The sequence below is a fragment of the Arachis ipaensis genome, chromosome B6 (assembly GCF_059453495.1).
Source record: "Arachis ipaensis isolate K30076 ecotype BB chromosome B6, ASM5945349v1, whole genome shotgun sequence".
NCBI lineage: Eukaryota > Viridiplantae > Streptophyta > Magnoliopsida > Fabales > Fabaceae > Arachis > Arachis ipaensis.
In genome coordinates this window covers 131,719,484-131,739,811 of record NC_142441.1, presented here as the reverse complement: position 1 = coordinate 131,739,811, position 20,328 = coordinate 131,719,484, and the positions used below count along the sequence as shown (strand labels likewise).

At 37.2% G+C, this 20,328-nt stretch overlaps 2 pseudogenes; both read left to right on the top strand.

Annotated features, from left to right (window-relative positions):
* Positions 1-6,222: 6,222 nt before the first annotated feature.
* Positions 6,223-8,037, top strand: LOC107647295 (DEAD-box ATP-dependent RNA helicase 47A-like; annotated as a pseudogene).
* A 6,893-nt stretch (positions 8,038-14,930) lies between these two features.
* LOC107647296 (DEAD-box ATP-dependent RNA helicase 47A-like) lies at positions 14,931-16,668 on the top strand (annotated as a pseudogene).
* The last annotated feature ends 3,660 nt before the right edge of the window (positions 16,669-20,328 follow it).

The following is a 20,328-nucleotide window of genomic DNA, read 5'->3' as shown; positions in this document are numbered from 1 at the left end:
CCTATGACCGACTACAGCACCTCGCAAATTCATCCAGTAGTGGGAGCCACCGGAGATGAACCTGATTGTTGGATTTATCGGTCATCAGGTTACCTTCGATCATCAACAGTATGTAGCACTTCGCATACTGTCGAAGGGTGTCTGGGTCATCAGCATCGGGGGGCATCTGTTGAACTCGATCTCAAAGCCATATCAGCTTTAAGGAGAAGGACTCCTTCCTCTGTCCTTCCTATTGCTGGACTGCTAGAGGCCTGGCACCGAGTAGCCTCTCAACCAACTCCTAGTCCCCGGTACCATACCACGTGTGAAAGTCCCAAAAGAAACCACCAATGGTCTTTCCATTGGCGCATAGCTCGAAGTGGTATGCGACGTCCTATAGGGTGATCGTACACTCACCCCTGTGGAAGGTGTGGATCTCTGGCTACCAACACTCGACGAATACCATGATCAAGGAGTTGTCAAGCACAAAATCCCTGAGCGGCAGCACATCGTCAAATCTTGCCTTCCTCAGATACGGGACAATAGCGTCCAACGGTGGGAGTGTGTGATTCACCCTCCTCGGAAGAAGTAGGCGAAGCCTGTAATAAACAATAAGAATAGTGGATCAAGAATTAATTTGGCTTATAAGTAAACCATTCAACCAAACAAGTATAAACACTTAAATTATGGATTTATTTGCATCAATTAGTTTACTTGAATAATGAAAATGTCTAAAAAAATAATTAGCTTTAACGTCTGTATAGTATAATACACATGAAAATTTCTCCTAAGATAACTAATGACTACACTAATAAACATCTATTTTAATTAATTTAAATAAATTTATTTAGAGACATAGTGAATAACGAAATTCATTTTGCAACTCCTATATATGGCAGATTAAGTGAACACATTTACTTACTAATCGATAAGTACATCTGTGTAGATTATTTAGTTTAAGTGACAACAAAACTCCACAACAAACAACTTACTTAGACATTTAGTATAGAGACATAAAACTTTTGCTATGTCATTAGGTTTATTACAAATTTTTACTCCCCTAAATTAGTAACTACATTAATAAACATATGCTTAACAATAACATAGCATACTAGCTGATGACTTGCATCATCTACCTCTTTCTCTCATAAAAAAGGACCATAGAAGTGATTATTTCTCATTTATTTGATGCAATTACATGAACTATATGATGAATTTATGGGACATTGCTTTGAAATGAGTCTTGCTTGAATTTCAGGTGAAAAGAGCAACAAAAGAGGAAGAAAGCAAGAAAAAGGAGTTGGGCGTGTGTACTGGACATGCCACTTGGTGCAAATGCCACTATTTGTACTGGGCATGGCACACCAGCTATTGGGCATGGCACGCCAGCTATTATTCCCAAGGAGCAAAGTGGAAGAGCTTCTATGGGCATGGCACGCCAGAGTAGGGCATGGCACGCCAGTTAACATTTTCCAGAAAGAGCCCATGAAGGATTACTATGGGCGTGGCACGCCATTGATGGGCATGACACACCAGTTAATCTTCCAGAGGAGACTCCATGAAGAGCTACAATGGGCGTGGCACGCCAAGGCCAGGCGTGGCACACCAACTACAATTTCCAGAAAGGAGGTTTTGATGAATTACAATGGGCATGGCACGCCAAGGCTAGGCATGGCACACCGGTTATCTTTTTCAGAGAAGGAACTCCAAGCTTTACTATAGGCGTGGCACGCCACTGCTGGGTGTGGCACGCCAGGCATTCTGGCCAGGAAGGGATCTTTGAAGACTTGCAAGGGGCGTGGCATGCCAAACTGGGCGTGGCATGCCAACCTTATCCTCCACAATGGGTGTGGCACACCAGTTCAACTAAACAGAGGAGAATGGAAGAAGCAACACTATGGGTGTGCCACTTGAGTCCTGGGCGTGGCACGCCAAGCTTGAGTATCCATACCAACTTCAATGGGCATGCCACTTAGTACTTTGGGCGTGGCACGCCTAGCTTGAGAGTTCAATCATCAACAAAGGCATGCCACTTGAACCCAAGGCGTGGCACGCCAGTTTATCTAACCAGAAAGGGTGCATGAAGCTCCAACAAGGGCGTTGCATGCTAGTTCAAACTTTCAGAGAAGAAGGGACAAGGCTTCATCGAAGGCGTGCCACTTGAGACTTTAGGCGTGGCATGCCAAGTCAAAGTGTCAATGGGCGTGCTACTTGGTATTTGGGGCGTGGCACGCCAACCTTATTCGTATCATGGGCGTGCCACTTGAGTCTTGGGCGTGGCACGCCAGTTTACTGGACCAGAGAGGACTGATCATGCACTATAAGGGGTGTGCCACGCCAGACCTGGGCATGGCACGTTGGTTCAACCCACCAGAGAAGAATGTGCATGTGCCAACAAAGAGCGTGGCACGCCAGACACAGGCGTGGCACGCCAGTTCAACATTTCAACGAAGAGGATGAAGACCTTATTGAAGGCGTGGCACGCCAGACCTGGGCGCGGCACACCAGTACAAGTGACCAGAGAGGAAGATTGACGAGCTTAATTAGGGCGTGGCACACCACTATAGGGCATGGCACGCCAGTTCAATAGACCAGAAGAGAAGAATGAGGACTTTGCTGAAGGCGTGGCACGCTAGTTCCGGGTGTGCCACGCTAGTTCAATTTACCAGAGAGGAAGAAGGAAGACATCACTGTGGGCGTGCCACTTGAGTTATGGGCGTGGCACGCCAAGCCAGCTGGACAAAGGGGGCGTGCCACTCACACGCCGCTCACACGCCAGGCACATGTTTCAATTTAATAATTTTTCTCTTTAATTTTCAATTGTAATTTTCTTTTCTTTTTGTAATTTTCATTTCTAGTAATAGGAGTAGTATAAATACCCCTTAAGAGGACTAAAAAGTTGGTTAGTTAGTTAGTTTGGAACTTTTACACTTACTTCACTTCATCTTCTTCCATCTCTTATACTTTTCTCTAAGCTATAAGTAGCTAAACTCCCTCTCATTGGGAGAGAGAGCTCTGTTGTACTTGATGGATTAATGATAGTGATTTCTTCTTCTCTTCATCTCTCTTTGATTTGCTAGAAGGAATTTTGTTCTTCAAGTTTAGCATTCAATCATCTTGGAAAAGAGGTTGAATGCAAATTGGGTTTCATGGGAACTTTGAAAAAGGAAACATGAAACCATGCTTGGAATATCTTCTCACACTTGAGTAGATCTGGGTTTTGGGATTGGATATGGTGACATAAAATCTACCCACTACTTGGATCTGTGAGGATGTGTGGTATAATCAGGGACTAAGTTTATCTCTCTTCATGAGCAATTAGACCAAAGAATTGGCTGATTACCAAGATTTGAGAGATTGAATCACCAAGGAATTGGGGTTCAATCAATCATAATTGCCAAGAGGTCAATGAGTTGTATGATTGAAGATGAGATGATCTAGATTTGATCCAAAGAGAGCAACATCTCCTAATCCCAATGAATTTCCCCTATTCTTATCTTCCCTATTCTTTATAGCTTTCTTTAATTTCTGCTATCAACCCACTCCCCATTTACAATTCAGTCTTTTATGTTTCATTACTTTACATTCTTGTCATTTACATTCCTGCACTTTATTGCTTTCTTTTATCTTTAAGTCATTTACAATTCTGCTGTTTAGAATTCTGCACTCACAATTATTCTTGATTAGCTTGACTAAATCACCCAGTAACTAAAATTGTTCAATTAATCAATCTCTGTGGGATTCGACCTCACTCATAGTGAGTTATTACTTGACGACGAGTTGGTACACTTGCCAAAGACGGATTCATTGTAGTGATATAGTGAATTTCCAGTCATCACTAGCATTTAAACCTAACATCATATTCCGTGCATTTAAACAAATTCTAACCTATGTTAATAACCTTAATTAATAACTAAATCAATAACATCCAATTTAACGTGTACCTAACATTATATCTTAACATTTAAACCGATCTTCACATGTACTGCATACTACCTACGTAAAACTACCCTACTTAGGGAGCAACATCTATGCAAAAACATAACCATAAAAGAGAAAACAATACTAACCTCAAAGTCCTCTGCGCCTGCAATGTGCCAAGTCATGTTGAGTCTGTTAATGTCTCCATCATGGTTATTAGCACATGCCATATTCTTCGAGTAACTCAAAAATATGATTAAAAAGGATTAAAGGTGGGAGAAAACAACAACAACAACAACAAAGCCTTGTCCTACTAGGTGGAGTCAGCTACATAAATAAATAAAAAATCAAAGGATAAAAAGTGATGCTGTGGACGAGATACATATAGGCCTCCACTCCACTTATCTCGTTTATAGTGTAAATGAAATAAGTTAACACGTATCTCGTTTACACTGTAAACGAGATAAGTCCGTTACACAATACATGTATAAACGTGATACGACCACGTCTTCTCTAGCAATATCTTGTTTATAGTGTAAACGAGATACGTGTTAACTTATTTCGTTTATACTATAAACGAGATAAGTGATGTGATGCTTTTTGGTAAAAATAGTGGTAAATACATATTTTGGTAATTAATATGTTTATTTTATTTATTTAAAAAAGAATCCTAAGGATAATCCAAGCCGAAAATTGAAAAACAGAGGCAGGGGATTCTGAACTTCGATAATCTACTCTCCATATATCCCATTTTTTCCCAACAAGCCACTAAGTGGAAGAATCATCCTCACACACTCAAGTCTCACACAACGTCCACCATTCACAACGCCTCAAGCTCCTGCTCCGCCGTTCGCGATTAAATGCGCTTAGAGCTCCGTGGTTTGCGTTTCACCGCGCCTCGAGCTTCGCCGTCCACGATTCACTGCGCTTCAAGCTCCACGGTCTCTTGGTCTCATGAGTTCTGCCACCGTCGAGTCTCTCCGTCTCTAGCATTGTCACCTTCATCTTGCCAACTTTGCAGCTGACCCGTCGTCCTCTTCTTCGAGCTCTATTTTTTCGACGTCCTCTTTTCCAGCCCTCCCATTCGAGGTACCATTTTCTGCTTTCACATGCTTTGTTTTTTTTCCCCAGTGAGCTCTAATAATAGTTCTTCGGACAGTGCTGATATTTGTTCCTTCCGGCAATTATTAATTTAGATTTTTTTGTTCCCTTGTTTAATTTAATTTCAGTGTCGATAGAAGTTAAAAGCATAAAATTTTGTTCCAATTTGAAAGTTCAACAATGTTATGAATGACTATGCTATGTTCTATGTCATTAGATTTATGTTTTTATTGAGACTTATGTTATTATTGATGGATAGAATTGTTATGTATGCTAGATTATTGATGGGATTGTTATAAATTTATGTTTTCCTTTTTGAGGTGCAGTATTTGAATATTTTGTTTGCATGTGCTTTTAAATTTATGTTTTCAATCTAATGGTTCTTACTTCAGCAGATTCAGTAACGTTATATTATGTATTACATTCCTCTACTGCGTTGTGATGTACCTACTGACATTTAGACAGTGCATATTCTTTGGTTTTGTTGTTCCTTTTTCTTTCCTTTTATTTCCAAACACCAAAAGAATATATTACATATTACATATTACATATTCAGATTGATTTAGTTTCTCATACTTTGGATATCGTAGTTAGATTTTTGGTAAGTTATCCTTGTTAAAGTTTCTGACATAATCTTTGAAGTTCAGTGTTTTCTTGCCATTCATGGTTTCTGAAAGAAAAACAAATAAGTAATGGAAGAAAAGGAAGGTACTGCATTGTTGTTTTGGGCCATTACAGTGACTTTGTTCTATTTTAATCATGCTTGCTTGGCCCAAATAAAAAAATAAATAAATAACAAGGGGCATGTACTGTCTTATTTTTAGTTTAAGACACATATTTACTAATAACTTGGGGTGGGAGAATTTGATAATAAAAACTAATGAGGGCTTCAGACACATAGAGGGAGGAAGAGGGAGAGAGGAACGACAGCTCCATGATTCATTCATGTAGAACTATCGGTGACACACCAACAGCATCCTCATGTTCAAAATCAGAGACAATCTTTTATGTATACCGAATATATGTTGTGACTGTTTGTATGATAATGAAGTAATTATGTGTGATAATGGTGATGCTTGGGTAAATGAAAAATTTATGATGCATAAAAAATAGGTTTTAACTTATAAGAAAGAAGGGATGGTTTGGGTTCTTTTTCTCAAAAATATTTTACCCTTTTGATGAATGAATCACTTCTTTTTATAGCTAACGTTTACATCAATGATGCCAGCTTTGATGCCATCTAGGTTTTTTCTTCTTGTTGGAGAGTCATTTCCCATTAGAAGAGCATTGGCTACTCATAAAAATGCTTCTTCTTTGTTGCACATAAGTATTCATTGTATGAGCCAAGTGGAACCACCCAATCATGGTTCCTTAACCCTCTCAAGTGTTAGTTTTCAAAGTGAGGTTGATAAACCAATTAACAAAGGTGGCAAGTCTAGCAGTAAGGTAAAGCCATTGTTGGGTTCATCCCCTGGGTCCCTTAAGAGCAAAGGCATAGGGAAACATATTGGTTCCAGTAAGAAGAAGAAAGCGTTTGGGATTGTTGAGCGGAAGAAACAACAAATCAACGCTGCTCCATTTGCAGTAAAATCATTCACTGAACTTGGGTTGCCCCTTGTTCTGATTGAGAGACTGGAGAAAGAGGGGATCAGTGTTCCAACTGAAGTTCAGTCTGCAGCTGTTCCTACCATTCTGCAGAACCATGATGTCATAATTCAGTCTTACACGGGTTCGGGGAAGACATTGGCTTATCTTCTTCCTATACTATCATCTATTGTTCCACTGATGAACAAAGTTTCCAAGAGTTCCAGTGATGGTGATTCTGGTGGGAAAATAGGAATAGAAGCAGTGGTTGTTGCTCTCTCAAGGGAGCTAGGGATGCAGATAGTGAGGGAGTTTAAGAAGATACTAGGAGTGGAGAACAAGAAAGTGGTTCAATAGCTTGTAGGAGGTGCAAACCAAACCAGGCAGGAAGAAGCTCTCAAGAAGAATAAACCTGCCATTGTTGTTGGCACACCTGGTAGGATAGCGGAACTTAGTGCAGCAGGGAAGCTTTGGACACATGGCTGTCGTTATTTGGTATTGGATGAAGTTGATGAGCTCTTGTCATTCAATTTTCGGGAGGACATGCACCAGATATTGGAGCATGTAGGCAGGAGATCATGTGCAGACCAGATCCAAATGTTAAAAGGACTGGGCGTCAATTAATTATGGTGTCTGCAACTCTGCCGTTTTCTGTTGTAAGAGCAGCGAGAAGCTGGGGATGTGATCCACTTCTTGTCCAAGCTAAGTAAGTTATCCCGCTTGATACTGTTTCGCCTTCGAGCCATATCAATTTGTCAAGGCCTTTAGTCGGTTCTACTCCAGACCCAACTAAGCCATCTCAGGCATCAGTAAAGAGTTTGCCTCTGGCTTTGAAACACTATTACTGTGTAGCGAGGTTATAGCACAAGGTCGATACCATGAGAAAGTGTATTCATGCCCTGGATGCAAAAGTTGTAATAGCTTTCTAGAACAACACTAAGCAACTAAAGGATGTCGTCTTCAAGCTGGAGGCCTGTAGAATGAAAGCGACAGAGTTGCATGGGGATCTTGGGAAGCTTACTAGGTCATCAAGTTTGAAGAAATTCAAGAATGGCGAGGTGAGAGTTCTTGTGACAAATGAATTATCAGCTAGAGGTTTGGATGTGGCAGAATGTGATCTCATGGTTAATTTGGACTTACCTACGGATTCAACTCACTATGCACACCGAGCAGGCCGAATTGGTCGGCTTGGTAGGGATGGTACAGTGCTAACCATATGTGAAGAGTACGAAGTTTTTATTGTGAAGAAAATGGAGAAGCAGCTTGGAGTAACTATGGCGTTCTGCAATTTTGTTGAGGGAAAGATGCTTGTCAAGCAAGAAGAGAAAGCACTCAGCACTTCAAGAAAATGAGGTTTAGTTGAGGTTTACAAAGCTATACTCTAGGTTTTAGCTCTTGCATGTTTTCAAGAATAGACAACTTCTACTTGCAAGTGCATACTCTAAAACAAAAACTCACCTTATAATTTATGTTGTAAGTCAAGCATGTCATCAACTATAGTTGACAGAGTCCCCTTCATTAGCATCTTTCTTTTTCCTCATATCTGATTGTTGTTATCAAGTTCTTATAATGTTTTAAATCTGAATTCAGTTTTTCTTTCTCTTTTTCTCAACTTATTATCACTTTCTGTGACGTCCAAGTAATTCAGTATGAAATTTGCTGCTGCAGAAGTTTCTGGTTTAGAACTTGGAGAATAGGATATTCATTTTTGAACCTCTATGTTTCTCCATTTAAAAAAAAAGTTGAATTTCCATGGTAGTATACAACTTTGCGCAATGTTTAACTAGAAAATTTTCACTTGGTAAAGTTTCCTCCTAGAGCCTAGTCTTCTGTCTTCCGAGGTTGCAATTTCAACTTATATTTTCTAGCTCTAAATTCCTGCTTTTTGAATCAAGCTCTTTGCTTCGGCAACTTAAATATCTAAGCAGGATTATTGTTGCTATTGAGAACCCTCAGGATATCGTTGTTCAGTAAACTGGTGCTAATGCAATTGCTGGAAGGCACACTTCTAAGAGGTCAGTCTTGCTTTCCCATTTTCACATAATATTTTTTATTTATCTTTTGGGATTCTGAATCTGAATATTATTGAAGAGTGTGTTGATTGTGAATCTTTTGTGAATTTTGTATTCAATTTTTTATATTTGGTGAAAACTCAAGTGCAGTCAATTTCACGTGAAGTTGATAGTTGAGAGCGATTAAATAATTTGACTGATTTGACTAAATTTTCATCTAACGAGTCTCAATTATCAACTTCAGGTGTAGTTGACTGTACCTGAATTTTCACCTTTATATTTGTCTTTTCCTGTATCTAGGGTTCTTTTTTGTTATAAACTCATAAATTTGTTATAATCTAGTGGTTTATCAATTTTTCTTTATATGGTGTGTTATTTATTGAAAGAGTCAATTTAATTTCTAATCATGATTTTGATACGAGTAAGTGTATTTTGTATGACCACATTGTGTTCAAATTTCAAAACAACTTATTATCATAATTTTACAATAGAGCTTATGAAAAAGAAAACTTGTCAAACCTCAACATTTCTGTTATCTTTCTGATGCTACAGCTACCGAATGAAAGTATTTTTATGTTTGGTTGAATTTTTGTATTCCTTGTTCCCAGGTATTTACATAATTAACCTTGGCAAGATATGGGAGAGGCTCCATCTTGCTGCAAGGATTATTGTTGCTATCAAGAACCCTCAGGATATCAAAGTTTGCACAATACATGGGTGCGAATGCAATTGCTGGAAGGCACACTCTTGGAACATTTACTAATCAAATGCCGAGATCCAATAACGAGCCCTGTCTACTCATTCTGACTGATCCAAGGACTGATCATCAGGTGCCACGTGTTTTAGATGTTTGAAACTTATGTTATTCATTTGTGTCGATGGTGTAGTAGTGTGTGTTGTTTCACTATTAACTGTCAATATGTTTTTATGGGAGTTTGAAATTCTTTTACTAGTTGATCTCATTTTAGGTTTGTTTTCCTATTTTTGATTAAAAAAATATGTGCAGCCCATTAAGACACATATTTACCAATAACTTGGGGTGGAAGAATTTCGTAATGAAAACGAACGGGAGCTTCAGACACATAGGGAGAGGGAAAGGGAGAGAGGAACTGTAGCTCCATGATTCATTCATGTAGAACTATCGGTGATACACCAACCTCGGAAGACAGCAACCTCATGTTCAAAAATAAAACAACGTAATAATTGTAAATTTAGAATATCAAACAAGTGTGTTTGATATTTGGCCAATCTATTCTAAGAATCTACTCTGTTACATGCATCATTGATGTAAACTTTGCCTATAAAAAGAAGTAATTCATTCATCAAAAGGGTAAAATATTTTTGAGAAAAAGGACCCAATTCATCCCTTCTTTCTTATAAGTTATAACCTATTTTTTATGCATCACAAATTTTTTATTTACCCAAGAAACACCATTATGACACACAATTACTTCATTATCATACAAACAATCACAAGATATATTGGGTATACAACTGATTTTGAACATGAGGTTGCTGTCTTCCGAGGTTGGTGTGTCATCGATAGTTCTACATGAATGAATCATGGAGCTGCCATTCCTCTCTCCCTTTTCCTCTCCCTATGTGTCTGATTCCCCCATTCATTTTCATTATCAAATTCTCCTATCCAAAGTTATTAGTAAATATGTTTCTTAAACTAAAAACTAGACAGCACATTCCTTTTTATATTTATTTATTTTTTTCTTGGGCCAAGCAAGCACTATTAAAATAGAACAAGTTCACTGAAATAGTCCAAAATAACAATGCAACACCTTCCTTTTTTTCATTACTTCTTTTTTTATCTTTCAGAAACCATGAATGGTAAGAAAACACCTAACTTCAAAGATTATTTCAAAAACTTCAACAAGAATAACTTACCAAAAATCTAACTACAATATCCAAAGTATGAAAAACTAAATCAATTTGAATATGTAATATGTAATATGTAATATATTCTTTTGGTGTCTGAAAATAAAAAGGAAAGAAAAAGGAACAACAAAACCAAAGAATAAGCACGGTCTAAATGGCAATAAGTACATCACAACGCAGCAGCGGAATGTAATATGTAGTATGTAATATATAATATAACGTTACTGAATCTACTGAACTAAGAGCCATTAGATTGAAAACATAAATTACAAAGTACATGCAAACAAAATATTCAAATTCTGCACCTTAAGAAGGAAAACATAAATTTATAACAATCCCATCAACAATCCAGTGTACATAACAATTCCATCCATCAACAATAACATAAGTCTCAATGAAAACATAAATTTAATGACATAGAACATAGCATAGTCATTCATAACGTTGTTGAACTTTCAAATTGGAGCAAAATTTTATGCTTTAATTTCTATCGACACTGAAATCAAATTAAACAAGGGAACAAAAATCTAAATTAATAATTGCCTAAAGGAACAAATTTCAGCATTGCCCGAAAAACTATTATTAGAGCTCACTGGGTAAAAAAAACAAACAAAGCATGTAAAAGCAGAAAATAGTACCACGAATGAGAGGGCTAAAGAAGAGAACGACGAAACAACAGAGTTCAGAGAAGAGGACGGCGGGTCGGCCGCGACGCTGGTTGGACGAAGGGGGCAATGCTCTAGACGGAGAGACTCGACAGTGGCAGAACTCTCGAGACCAAGAGATGGTGTAGCTTGAAGCGCGGTGAATCGCGGACGGCAGAGCAGGAGCTTGAGGAGTTGTGAATGGTGGACGCAGTGTAAGACTTGAGTGTGTGAGGAAGATTCTTCCACTTAGTGGCTTGATAGGAAAAAATGGGATATATGGAGAGTGGATTATCGAAGTTCAGAATTCCTTGCCTCTGTTTTTCAATTTTCGGCTTGGATTATTCTTAGAATTCTTTTTTAAATAAATAAAATAAACATATTAATTATCAAAATATGTATTTATCATTGTTTTTACCGAAAAGCATCACATCACTTATCTCGTTTATAGTATAAACAACATAAGTTAACACGTATCTCGTTTACATTATAAACGAGATAAGGCTGGAGAAGACGTGGTCGTATCACATTTATACATATATTGTGTAACGGCCTTATCTCGTTTATAGTGTAAACGAGATACGTGTTAACTTGTTTCATTTACACTGTAAACGAGATAAGTAAAGCGGAGGCCTATATATGTATCTCGTCCACAGCATCCTTTTTATTCTTTGACTTTTTTTTATTCATGTAGCCGACTCCACCTAGTAGGACAAGGCTTTGTTGTTGTTGTTTTCTCCCACCTTTTTTAATTAAATTTCTGAGTTACTTGAAGAATATACCGCGTGCCAGTAACCATGATAGAGACATTAATATACTCAATGCGACTTGGCACATTGCAGGGGCAGAGTACTTTGAGGTTAGTATTGTTTTCCCTTTTATGGTTATGATTTTGCATAGATGTTGCTCCCAAAGTAGGGTAGTTTTATGTAGGTAGTATGCAGTACCTGTTAAGATCGGTTTAAATGTTAGGATATGATGTTAGGTACACGTTAAATAGGATGTTATTGATTTAGTTATTAATTAAGGTTATTAACTTAGGTTAGAATTTGTTTAAATACACGGATATGATGTTAGGTTTAAATGCTAGTATGCTATGTTATTGTTAGAAATATGTTTATTAATGTAGTTATTAATTTAGGGGATTAACAATTTGTAATAAACCTAATGACATAGCAAAATTTATGCCTCTATACTAAATGTCTAAGTTGTTTGTTGTGGAGTTTTGTTGTCACTTAGACTAAATAATCTATACAGATGTACTTGTCGATTAGTAAGTAAATGTGTTGACTTAATCTGCCACCTGTATAGATTATTTAGTCTAAGTGACAACAAAACTCCACAACAAACAACTTACTTAGACATTTAGTATAGAGACATAAAACTTTTGCTATGTCATTAGGTTTATTACAAATTGTTAATCCCCTAAATTAATAATTACATTGATAAACATATGCTTAACAATAACCTAGCATACTAGCATTTAAACCTAACATCATATCCGTGTATTTAAACAAATTATAACCTAAGTTAATAACCTTAATTAATAACTAAATCAATAACATCCTATTTAACGTGTACCTAACATCATATCCTATCATTTAGACCGATCTTAATATGTACTACATACTACCTACATAAAACTACCCTATTAAGGGAGCAACATCTATGCAAAATCATAACCATAAAAGGGAAAATAATACTAACCTCAAAGTACTATGCCCCTGCAATGTGCCAAGTCGTGTTGAGTCTGTTAATGTCTCCATCATGGTTACTAGCACGCGTCATATTCTTCAAGTAACTCAGAAATTTAATTAAAAAAGGTGGGAGAAAACAACAACAATAAAGCCTTGTCCTACTAGGTGGAGTTGGCTACATGAATAAAAAAAAGTCAAAGGATAAAAAGAATGCAATGGACGAGATACATATATAGGCATCCGCTCCACTTATCTCGTTTATAATGTAAATGAAATAAGTTAACACGTATCTCATTAACACTGTAAACGAGATAAGTCTGTTACACAATACATGTATAAACGTGATACGACCACGTATTCTGGAGCGTTATCTTGTTTATAGTGTAAACGAGATAAATGATGTGATGCTTTTCGGTAAACACGGTGGTAAATACATATTTTGGTAATTAATATATTTATTTTATTTATTTAAAAAAGAATCCTAAGGATAATCCAAGCCAAAAATTGAAAAATAGAGGCAGAGGATTCTAAACTTTGATAATCCACTCTCCATATATCCCATTTTCTTCCCATCAAGCCACTAAGTGGAAGAATCATCCTCACACACTCAAGTCTCACACAGCGTCAACCATTCACAACGCCTCAAGCTCCTGCTCCACCGTCCGCGATTAAATGCGCCTAGAGCTCCGTAATCCGCATGTCACCGCGCCTCGAGCTTCGCTGTCCGTATTCACTGCGCTTCAAGCTCCACCGTCTCTTGGTCTCGTGAGTTCTGCCACCGTCGAGTCTCTCCGTCTCGAGCATTGTCACCTTCGGCTTGCCAACGTCGCGGCTGACCCGCCGTCCTTTTCTCCGAGCTCTGTTTTTTCGACGTCCTCTTTTCCAGCCCTCCCCTTCGTGGTACCATTTTTTGCTTCCACATGCTTTGTTTTTTTCCCCAATGAGCTCTAATAATAGTTCTTCAGACAGTGCTGATATTTGTTCCTTCGCGCAATTATTAATTTAGATTTTTTTGTTCCCTTATTTAATTTAATTTCAGTGTCGATAGAAGTTAAAAGCATAAAATTTTGTTCCAATTTCAAAGTTCAACAATGTTATGAATGACTATGCTATGTTCAATGTCATTAGATTTATGTTTTCAATGAGACTTATGTTATTGTTTGATGGATAGAATTGTTATGTATGCTGGATTGTTGATGGGATTCTTATAAATTTATGTTTTCCTTTTTGAGGTGCAGTATTTGAACATTTTGTTTGCATGTGCATTTAAATTTATGTTTTCAATCTAATGGTTCTTACTTCAGCAGATTCAGTAACGTTATATTATATATTACATTCCTCTGTTGCGTTGTGATGTACCTACTGACATTTAGACAGTGCATATTCTTTGGTTTTGTTGTTCCTTTTTCTTTCCTTTTATTCAGATTGATTTAGTTTCTCATACTTTGGATATCGTAGTTAGATTTTTGGTAAGTTATCCTTGTTAAAGTTTCTGATATAATCTTTGAAGTTCGGTGTTTTCTTTCCATTCATGGTTTCTGAAAGATAAACAAATAAATAATGGAAAAAAAAGGAAGGTACTGCATTGTTATTTTGGACTATTACAATGACCTTGTTCTATTTTAATCATGCTTGCTTGGCCCAATTAAAAAAATAAATAAATATCAAGGGGCATGTGTTGTCTTATTTTTAGTTTAAGACACATATTTACTAATAACTTAGGGTGGGAGAATTCGATAATGAAAACAAATGGTTGCTTCAGACACATAGGAGGAGGAAGAGGGAGAGAGGAACGACAGCTCCATGATTCATTCATGTAGAACTATCGGTGACACACCAACCTCGGAAGACAGCATCCTTATGTTCAAAATCAGAGACAATCTTTTATGTATACCCAATATATGTTGTGACTGTTTATATGATAATGAAGTAATTGTGTGTGATAATGGTGATGCTTGGGTAAATGAAAAAATTGTGATGCATAAAAATAGGTTTTAACTTATAAGAAAGAAGGGATGATTTGGGTTATTTTTCTCAAAAATATTTTACCCTTTTGATGAATGAATCACTTCTTTTTATAGGTAAAGTTTACATCAATGCTGCCAGCTTTGATGCCATCTAGGTTTCTTCTTCTTGTTGGAGAGTCCTTCCCCATTAGAAAAGCATTGGTTACTCATAAAAATACTTCTTCTTTGTTGCACACAAGTATTCATTGTAAGAGCCAAGTGGAACCACCCAATCATGGTTCCTTAACCCTCTCAAGTGTTAGTTTCCAAAGTGAAGTTGATAAACCAATTAACAAAGGTGGCAAGTCTAGCAGTAAGGTAAAGCCATTGTTGGGTTCATCCCCGGGGTCCCTTAAGAGCAAAGGCATAGGGAAACCTATTGGTTCCAGTGAGAAGAAGAAAGCGTTCGGGATTGTTGATAGGAAGAAACAACAAATCAAGGCTGCCCCATTTGCAGTAAAATCGTTCTCTGAACTTGGGTTGCCCCTTGTTCTAATTGAGAGACTTGAGAAAGAGGGGATCAGTGTTCCAACTGGGGTTCAGTCTGTAGCTGTTCCTACCATTCTGCAGAACCATGATGTCATAATTCAGTCTTACACGGGTTCAGGGAAGACATTGGCTTATCTTCTTCCTATACTATCATCTATTGCTCCACTGATGAACAAAGTTTCCAAGAGTTCCAGTGGTGGTGATTCTGGTGGGAAAATGGGAATAGAAGCAGTGGTTGTTGCTTCCTCTAGGGAGCTAGGGATGCAGATAGTGAGTAAGTTTAAGAAGATACTAGGAGTGCAGAACAAGAAAGTGGTTTAGCAGCTTGTGGGAGGTGCAAACCGAACCAGGCAGGAAGAAACTCTCAAGAAGAATAAACCTGCCATTATTGTTGGCACACCTGGAAGGATAGCGGAACATAGTGCAGCAAGAAAGCTTTGGACACATGGCTGTCGTTATTTGGTATTGGATGAAGTTGATGAGCTCTTGTCATTCAATTTTCGGGAGGACATGCACCGGATATTGCAGCATGTAGGCAGGAGATCAGGTGCAGACCTGGATCCAAATGTTAAAAGGACTGGGCGTTAATTAATTATGGTGTCTGCAACTGTGGCATTTTCTGTTGTAAGAGCAGCGAGAAGCTGGGGATGTGATCCACTTCTTGTCCAAGCTAAGTAAGTTATCCCACTTGATACTATCTCGCCTTCGAGCCCTATCAATTTGTCAAGGCCTTCAGTCGGTTCTACTCCAGACCCAACTAAGCCATCTCAGGCATCAGTAGAGAGTTTGCCTCTGGCTTTGAAATACTATTACTGTGCAGCGAGGTTACAGCACAAGGTTGATACCATGAGAAAGTGTATTCATGCCCTGGATGCAAAAGTTATAATAGCTTTCATGAACAACACTAAGCAACTAAAGGATGACATCTTCAAGCTGGAGGCCCGTGGAATGAAAGCGGCAGAGTTGCATGGGGATCTTGGGAAGCTTGCTAGGTCATCAACTTTGAAGAAATTCAAGAATGACGAGGTGAGAGTTCTGGTGACAAATGAATTATTAGCTAGAGATTTAGATGTGGTAGAATGTGATCTCGTGGTTAATCTGGACTTACCTACGGATTCAACTCACTATGCACACCGAGCAGGCCGAACTGGTCGGCTTGGTAAGGATGGTACAGTGCTAACCATATGTGAAGAGTGCAAAGTGTTTATTGTAAAGAAAATGGAGAAGCATCTTGGAGTAACTGTAGCATTCTGCAATTTTGTTGAGGGAAAGATGCTTGTCAACCAAGAAGAGAAAGCACTCAGCACTTCAAGAAAATGAGGTTTAGTTGAGGTTTACAAAGCTATACTCTAGGTTTTAGCTCTTGCATGCTTTCAAGAATAGACAACTTCTACTTGCAAGTGCATACTCTAAAATAGAAACTCACCGTATAATTTACGTTGTAAGTCAAGCATGACATCAACTATAGTTACCAGAGTCCCTCTCATCTGCATCTTTCTTTTTCCTCATATCTGATTATTGTTATCAAGTTCTTATAATGTTTCAAATCTGAATTCAGTTTTTCTTTCTCTTTTTCTCCTCTTATTATCACTTTCTGTGATGTCAAAGTAATTCAGTATGAAATTTGATGCTGGTTTTAAATTTGCTGATGTAATCATAGAAAATAGCTGTATAACATTTTTGTTAACTGCTGCTGCAAAAGTTTCTGGTTTAGAACTTGGATAATAGGATATTTATTTTTGAACCTCTATGTTTCTCCATTTAAAAAAAGTTGAATTTCCATGGTAGTATACAACATTGCGCAATGTTTAACTGGAAAATTTTCACTTGGCAAAGTTTCCTCCTAGATCGTAGTCTTCTGTCTTCCGGGGTTGCAATTTCAACTTATGTTCTCTAGCTCTAAATTCTTGCTTTTTGAATTGAGCTCTTTGCTTCGGCAACTTAAATATCTAAGCAGTATTATTGTTGCTATTGAGAACCCTCAGGATATCATTGGTCAGTCTGCTAGACCATGTAGTCAGCGAGCAATCTTGAAATTTTCCCAATAAGCTGGTGCTAATGCAATTGATGGAAGGCACACTTCTAAGAGGTCAGTCTTGCTTTCCCATTCACACATAATATTTTTTATTTATCTTTTGGGATTCTGAATCTGAATATTATTGAAGAGTGTGTCAATTGTGAATCTTTTGTGAATTTTCTATTCAATTTTTTATATTTGGTGAAAACTCAGGTACAGTCAATTTCACGTGAGGTTGATAGTTGAGAGCGGTTAAATAATTTGACTGATTTGACTAAATTTTCAACTAACGACTCTCAGTTATCAACTTCAGGTGAAGCTGACTGTACCTGAGTTTTTACCTTTATATTTGTCTTTTCCTGTATCTAGGGTTCTTTTTTGTTATATACCTATAAATTTGTTATAATCTAGTGGTTCGTCAATTTTTCTTTATATGGTGTGTTGTCTATTGAAAGAGTCAATTTAATTTCTAATAATGATTTTGATATGAGTAAGTGTATTTTGTATGACCATATTGTGTTCAAATTTCAAAACAACTTATTATCATAATTTTACAATAGAGCTTATGAAAAAGAAAACTTGTCAAACCTCAACATTTCTGTAATCTTTCTGATGCTACAGCTACTGAATGAAAGTATTTTTATGTTTGGTTGAATTTTTGTATTCCTTGTTCCCAGGTATTTACATAATTAACCTTGGTAAGACATGGGAGAGGCTCCATCTTGCTGCAAGGATTATTGTTGCTATCAAGAACCCACAGGATATCAAAGTTTGCACAATACATGGGTGCGAATGCAATTGCTGGAAGGCACACTCCTTGAACATTTACTAATCAAATGCCGACATCCAATAACGAGCCCTGTCTACTCATTCTGACTGATCTAAGGACTGATCATCAGGTGCCATGTGTTTTAGATGTTTGAAACTTAAGTTATTCATTTGTGTTGAGGGTGTAGTGGTGTGTTGTTTCACTATTAACTGTCAATATATTTTTATGGGAGTTTGAAATTCTGTTATTAGTTGATCTCATTTTGGGTTTGTTTTTCTATTTTTGTTAAAAAAAATATGTGCAGCCCATTAAGACACATATTTTACCAATAACAGTTTTGTAATGAAAACAAATGGGAGCTTCAAATACATAGGGAGAGGGAGAGGGAGAGAGGAACTGTAGCTCATGATTCATTCATGTAGAACTATCGGTGACACACCAACCTCGGAAGACAGCAACCTCATGTTCAAAAATAAAAAAACGTAATAAATGTAAATTTAAAATATCAAACAAGTGTGTTTGATATTTGGCCAATCTATTCTAAGAATCTACTCTGTTACATGCATCATTCATGTAAACTTTACCTATAAAAAGAAGTGATTCATTCATCAAAAGGGTAAAATATTTTTGAGCAACAGAACCCAATTCATCCCTTCTTTCTTATAAGTTATAACCTATTTTTTATGCATCACAAATTTTTCATTTACCCAAGCAACACCATTATGACACACAATTACTTCATTATCATACAGACAGTCACAACGTATATTGGATATACAACTGATTTTGAACATCAGGTTGCTGTCTTTCGAGATTGGTGTATCACTGATAGTTCTACATGAATGAATCATGGAGCTGCCATTCCTCTCTCCCTTTTCCTCCCCCTATGTGTCTGATACCCCCATTCGTTTTCATTATCAAATTCTCCCACCCCAAGTTATTAGTAAATATGTGTCTTAAACTAAAAACTAGAGAGCACATTCTCCTTTATATTTATTTATTTTTTTTCTTGGGCCAAGCAAGCACTATTAAAATAGAACAAGGATAACTTATTTGTTTATCTTTCATTACTTATTTTTTTTCTTTCAAAAACCATGAATGGCAAGAAAACACCTAACTTCAAAGATTATGTCAAAAACTTCAACAAGGATAACTTACCAAAAATCTAACTACCATATCCAAAGTATGAAAAACTAAATCAATTCGAATATGTAATATGTAATATATAATATATTCTTTTGGTGTCTGAAAATAAAAGGAAAGAAAAAAGAACAACAAAACCAAAGAATAAGCACTGTCTAAATGGTAATAAGTACATCACAACGCAGCAGCGGAATGTAATATGTAGTATATAATATATAATATAACGTTATTGAATCTACTGATGTAAGAACCATTAGATTGAAAACATAAATTACAAAGCACATGCAAACAATATATTCAAATTCTGCACCTTAAGAAGGAAAACATAAATTTATAACAATCCCATCAATAATCCAGCATATATAACAATTCTATCCATCAACAATAACATAAGTCTCAATGAAAATAAATCTAATGACATAGAAGATAGCATAGTCATTCATAACGTTGTTGAACTTTCAAATTGGAGCAAAATTTTATGCTTTTAACTTTTATCGACGCTGAAATCAAATTAAACAAGGGAACAAAAAAAAATCTAAATTAATAATTGCCTGAAGGAACAAATTTCAGCATTGTCAACAAAATTATTATTAGAGCTCACTGGGTAAAAAAAACAAACAAAGCATGTAGAAGCAAAAAATGGTACCACGAATGGGAGGGCTAAAGAAGAGGACGATGAAACAACAGAGTTCGGAGAAGAGGACGGCAGATCGGCCGCGACACTGGTTGGATGAAGGGGGCAATGCTCGAGACGGAGAGACTCGACAGTGGCAGAACTCACGAGACCAAGAGACGGTGGAGCTAGAAGCGTGGTGAATCGTGGACGGTGAAACTCGAGGCGCGGTGAAACGCGGACCGCTGAGCTCCAGACGCAGTTAATTACAGACGGCGGAGCAGGAGCTTGAGGAGTTGTGAATTGTGGATGCAGTGTAAGACTTGAGTGTGTGAGGAAAATTCTTCCACTTAGTGGCTTGATGGGAAAAAATGGGAAATATGGAGAGTGGATTATCGAAGTTCAGAATTCCTTGCCTCTGTTTTTCAATTTTCGGCGTGAATTATTCTTAGGATTCTTTTTAAAA